Here is a 6,000-nt window from a genome sequence, read left to right as displayed (position 1 = left end):
AAAAAGGCAGAAAAAAACATTGACTGTGAAGGACAGGGTTTAGGTGGTGTCTGTGTATAGGGAAGGTTTCGATTTAGGCAGGGGTGGGGTATTGATTCAAGACACATGTCTCCAGAAAAGGCCTTAGGTGGGGGTAGGGAGTGGCCCAGGCTCCACCCAACCAAGGGTGCCTCTGCAGTGTCTCTTGCTTCAGGGTGCAAAGGATCATGCCAGGGTCCCCAGGAGGCTCCCTGGGACCAGAAAGTTTCCCTGCTCCTCCACACCCAGAGTGACCCTCCCCTGTCAGCCCTGCTCGGTCTCACCCCCATCCTCACCCACAGGACACAACTGGGCAGAGGGTGCCCTGGGAGGGGGCCCTGGAGGACAGAGGGGGTCCCAGAGGGCAGAGATGGGTCCCTGAAGGGTGGAGGGCTTCCCCTAGAGGGCAGAGGTGGCCCCTGGAAAGAGGAGGAAACTGGAGGGCAGAGGAGCGTCCTGGAGGTTGGAGGGTCCAGTCCAGCGGGCAGAAGGGCCCCTGGGAGGAGTGAAGGTGGCCCCAAAGAACAGGATTCTGGAGAGAGGAGCAAAGCAGAGAGTGGAAGGAGACCCCAGAGTGTGGAGGGGGCCTCCAGATGGCGGAGGGCTTGGCCTGAAGGGTTGAGGAGGCCCTGGGGGCAGAGGGGGTCCCGAGGGGCAGGAGGCTTGGCCTGGGGCCTCAGGAGACTCCCCAGGGCCAAGTGGGCCAGTGAACACCAGGCCTGTCCCTGCTCCCGGAACCCCACAGGACCCTCCCACAACCAGCCCGCCTTTTTCCACCGCCTCAGGAGCTCCCCCTCCCAGGCTGAGTGGGCGCCGAGGACGAGGGGGCCCTGAAAGCGGAGGAGGTCCTAACGGGCAGAGGGCTTGGCCCAGGGCCTCGGGGAGCTCCTCAGGGCCTAGCGGGCGGGGGAACACCAGGCACACCCTCACACCCCAAAGGATGCTCCCTTGCCGGCCTGGCGTTTTTTCCTACCCCCTCCCTCTCACGCTCGCAGGGCCCGTGGTGGGGGAGGGGTCCCTGAAGAGTGGAGGGCGCCTTGGAGGGCAGAGGGCTCAGCCAGGAGGGTAGAGAGAGCCCCAGAGGGCAGCGGGGGCCCCAGCAGACTTCCTGGGGCCAAGTGTAAGTGGAGCCTCAGAGGCTTTCTCTGATGGATCCTCTGATCCTCTAATGGATCCTCCAACCTCCAAGAGTTCCTCCCACCCCACTGAGCAACCTGCTGCTCTGGGTCCCCAAAGTGCTCCCACTCCCCCAGACCGGGGGTCTGCACAGGTCCCTTCCCCCAGCCTCCCCTCCCGGGTATCTGGAGGCTCCCCGGGCTCCTCCCCCCAGCCTGTCTGCTGCGGTCCCCCACTAGCACCTGGTGAGTGTTTTAGCATGGGGATATGTGGACTCCATGTCTTCCCTCTCCGCATCCTGGCTCCTCCTGGGGATTTGTTTTTAATGCAAGAGGTTTCTTTATAAACTGAAAATGGGTGATGATCATAGGTCATCTGACACGGCAGGCAGTGGCAGATAAAGTTATGACGCTGAAGGAAGAAGCGGCCAGTGACCTGGATGAGTCAAGGGCACACTCTGGGCCTGGAAGCCAGGACACCCAGGTCTCCTTCCGGCACACGTCTCCCTTTGGGCCTCCACTTTCACATCTGTCTTCTGCAGTACATCTTTCACAGGTAAAGGCACGTATTCAGAGTCCATGAGGTTCTGGGCTTAAATCTCGGCTCTGGCCTCTTACTAGCTGTGTGACCCAGGGAAGATTGACATCTCTGATCCCATGAGAGTTACCCAGAGTTACTGGAAGAATTAAGTGGCATGATTTGTGTGACCTCATGGATAGACCCTGTGACACGGTGGGAATGCAGGAATGAACAATAGCTGTGGTCAGTCCTTCATCCTGAGGGGCTGTGTGCTTGTGCCCTGTCACGTCAGTCGTGTTTGACTGTTTGCTACCCTATGGATGGCAGCCCGCCAGGCTCCTCTGTCCACAGGATTCTCCAGGCAAGAATACTGGGGTGGGCTGCTATAACCTTCATCAGAGGATCTTCCCAAGCCAGGGATCCAACCCGAGTCTCTTATGTCTCCGGCATCGACAGGTGGGTTCTTTACCTTTAGAGCCACTTTGAGGGGTTACCAGTCTCTAAAGATGACATGGGGCAGGGGTGGAGGCCCAGGAAAGACTTGACACTTAAAAGAAGCAGGAGACCCTGAACCCCCTGTCTGGTAAAGCTCTGTGTCTCCTACCAGGAGATTTCAACCTAGCAAGTGAAAGTCACAACCTTCCAGGGGGGATCCCCATATTGCTACAAGGAAATTGCATAACTAATCTGAGGCAGAGAGGGAACTCGAATTCTGGTGTTGACTTGAGCAAGTCACTTAGCTGTTCTTGTTCCCAGTTCTCTCCTTTAGAACATGGAGCTCCTCTCTGCCGGTCTCATCACTCCAGACAAATGAGGTCATGCTGATGAGCAGAATGAAATCAGCGAAAATATTTTAGAGTGCTCTATGAAGTGTATTATTGTCACAAATAATAATATACTTAATCTCCATGACCAAGAACATCCCTAGGAAATTTATTTGTGGGTAGAAGAATTTTTTCTTTTTCCATTGTTTTCCAGGGAGGATTTTTTTTTTTCTTCTTCTCAGTAGGAACCTCTGCCCCTCGGGTTCAGAGTGGATCTGAAGTAGTTCATGGTCCTGTCTTCCACCCTCTCACTTGTCTCTCCACTGGGGAATCTAAATATGGTTTTAGGGAAACTCATACCTCCTGCCCTGGTTTTCTTTCCAGGGCATGCCTGGCAAGGCTTTCTGAACTTGGGCTTGGAGGCCGCTGCTGGGATGCGCTTGAACAGTTCTTCTCTCTGACCCTGGGCTGTGGTCCCTAGGAGGACTGAGCAGGGTAGGAGGCCCAGGGCTGAGATGGCCAGAAAGACAAAAGGGGTGGCAGTGACAAGGAGAGTGAGAAATGCAGTCAAGTCTGGGGCAGGGGCACAGCTGAGTCCCCCAAGGAGAGAAAATGAGGAAACAGGCCAGCCGCTGGCCCTGGTTTCTCAGTGCATGCCCAGGGCAGGACTCCAAGCCCAAGGCAGGTCAGCTTCAGCTTTGCAGAGCTGCAGGTGGGGCAGGCAGGTAACAGCGCAAGCTCCTCTGGAAGTGGGATAAATACTCTTCAGCTGCAACAATAAAGACCAGTTATGACCTAATCGCCCAGTCCATTCCAAGAGCGCGGGGGTGGGTCTCTTCCTCTTGTCCTTCCAGGTTTAATGATCTGAAAAGGCTTTGGACTTTGAGAGACTCAGAAGAGAAAGAAGGTCTGCAAATAATTAAGCCGAGGAATAGGCTTCACAAAAGAGGTGTCTGTGGGTATGGGGTTGGGGGCAGGGTAGGAAGAGGACAGTGCAGGAGGGAAGATGCTCCCGCTTGGTGCATCTGTGTGGGTCGGGTGTGGGGTGGGGACAGAGGCTGGAGAAGGGGAAGCGAGGCGGTTGAGGCCAACAAGAGCCCCAGGGCCAGGAAGAAAATGAGAGTGGAGTCTTACTTCTCTGCCTGGTAAGGCAGGTACTTGGGGATAGCTGCTGTCTGTGGAGCCCTCGTACCCAGGCAGTTCATGGCTCCTTTTCAAACACTTCGGTTGTTGGCAGGGTCCTTGAAAGGACTGAAAGAACTCAGACAGCACTAAACTAGCCAGCCTGATTACTGCCTCACTACTTCAGGCCATGTTGTGAGGAGCATCTGCAGTTGTCTCCTTCTCACCCCAATTGGTCACCATCGGGGTAGTCTCTGTCTCTCTGACACCATCCTGGCCAAGTTCTCACATGTTCGACAAAGCCTCTCGCCTCTTCCTGGCGATTGGCCTGGTACCATCTCACACAACTTGCCCAGATCCACATTCTATATGACATAGGTCACTGTATGACATACATGTATAGCCCAGCGGTGGCAGAGATCAATTTCACACAGAACTGAAAGCTATGACGGAATCACCGCACACAAGTTCACGCTCCTGCTGGGATTTGGGCTGGGCCCACTGGTTTTCCTTAGAGGAGTTCTGGGATTGCAATTCACTTGGCCTGGGTCTTGGTTTCTAATAGAGGTAACTATAAGGGCCATAATGGGATTTTTATATCTCCTCCACCATGTTTGCCCCTAGATTTCTGAGAAACCCCTTTAGAATCACAGTCCATTAGCACCTGAAGGAACAGTAGAAGTCTCCAAATCCATTTTACAGATAAGGAAGCTGTTCTTTCCTAACCCAAAGCTGTCTGGACTCTCACTTGCTTTCTAAAGGACTTTTCACAGTGGCTTTTGTGAGTTAGGGATACTGTGATAGCTTTACGTATGCCCCTATGTCATATGGTTTATTAATGTGATGATGGCATCTCATCCTGGATTAAACTGTATCCCCAAGTAGCCCAGTGGGCAGTCGGGACACAAGTTGCCTTTGCACGTGAGACCCACTCCCTACTCAAGAGTTGAGGCTCCACTGTGTTTTAAAATTTTCTTGGTATATTTATATATTAGAGTTCTTTCCTATTTTAAAAATGCTTTCCCATTGTGCTTTGGCTCACTGGGGCAATGTTGTTCTCCTGGTTGTACTTTTCAATCAAAAATAAGAAAAAAAAATCCACATTTTTCTATTTCTTTATATATCTCTGCTTTTTCAGGAAAATAAATATTTGTTGAATTGAAGTGGAAAAATTTTTTGAGAAAAATGTGTTTGTACCTTGTGTGTTTTGCTGTTATTGTTCTTAAATAAGTGCTTTCGGTGACAGGGCTTTTGTTCTGAGAAAGGGCTTTTTATGTTGGGGTTGAGAGGAGTGTTGTGCATGCGCGGGGCTATTAGAAGTTTCAAAGTGGGAGAGTCTTAAATCATCCAAGTCAGCAGTGGTCCTTGTTCTCTCCCGCTTTGTTTCTGCCTAAATCATCCCTTCCCTCCTATCACCAATGCCATCAACCACTTGGCTTTCCAGTCTTTATGTGGTTGTACAGCAGGGAAGACGGTGATGCAGTGTTAGTCCGCTGAGGTCCCAGGACCGCTGGAAGCTCCCAGAACCCACCTGATCCAGAGCGGGGCTTGGGGGCTCAGCAACATCCCCCCTTGGGGTTTGCGTGCCTGGCCACTGAGGTCGCTCCTTTGCCCATCCCCAGGGATATTTCCAATACCCACAATTCACCTGGCTCTCTCAAGAATCATTTCACCCAGTGAGCCTCACTCAGGCGGAGTGAGGCCCTCGGGCAAGGACGCAATGTGGGTAAACAGCAATGCCAGCCACCTCTGGCAGAGCTTTTCCCCTCTTTTGATTCATCTTTCCTCTTGTCAAGTGCGCGCTGAGTAGGGCCACAGGCTCAGCACTTTGCTGGCCCCTGGGGATGCGATGGTGAAGGAGACACAGGGCAGGCCCTTCAAAGTTCAGCATCTGGCAGGGCACAGACACTGAGACGTTTGGTCACACCTGATGGATGATAAATGTTCAGATAGGGAAATCTCTGAATGCTAAGGGGGCACTCAGAAGGGACACCTGATTCAGGTGGCTGGACTTTCTTAAAAGATTTATAGATTTTCATCAATTGAAGAGGAAGGGAAAAAGCATTCTAGGAGAAAGAAGAATGTGTGAAACAGAATGACTGAAAAGAAACTTGAGTTCAGTCAGACAGGAGGGATGGCTGAGGGAAGTGCTGGCAGGAAATGAAAGCAGGTAGGGGTCATTTGGCCTTCCCTGGTGGCTCAGCTGCTAAAGAATCCACCTGCAATGCTGGAGACCTGGATTCGATCCCTGGGTTGGGAAGATCCCCTGGAGCAGGGAAAGGCTACCCACTCCAGTACTCTGGCCTGGAGAATTCCATGGGGTCACAGAGTTGGAAACGACTGAGCGACTTTCACTTTCATTTTCTTTCAGGGTTCATTCTTTTATGCCAAGCACTATTTGTGACTGGCTCCCTGCTCTCATGGGGCTTCTATTCTAGTGGGGGAGACAGACAGTAAAAAT

The 6,000-nt window shown here is 52.5% G+C and overlaps 1 long non-coding RNA gene across 1 annotated transcript in view; it reads right to left on the bottom strand.

Annotated features, from left to right (window-relative positions):
* Positions 1 to 2,638: 2,638 nt before the first annotated feature.
* The window catches only part of LOC138991156 (uncharacterized), a 42,039-nt gene continuing 38,677 nt past the window's right edge, over positions 2,639 to 6,000 (bottom strand). The window contains exon 4 of the long non-coding RNA XR_011467122.1: positions 2,639 to 3,186. This is a non-coding gene — a long non-coding RNA (uncharacterized lncRNA). The remainder of the gene's footprint in view (positions 3,187 to 6,000) is intronic.

This window comes from Bos mutus, chromosome 16 (assembly GCF_027580195.1).
Source record: "Bos mutus isolate GX-2022 chromosome 16, NWIPB_WYAK_1.1, whole genome shotgun sequence".
NCBI lineage: Eukaryota > Metazoa > Chordata > Mammalia > Artiodactyla > Bovidae > Bos > Bos mutus.
Note: the sequence above shows the minus strand (reverse complement) of the source record. Positions and strands in the feature narration are given on the sequence as shown.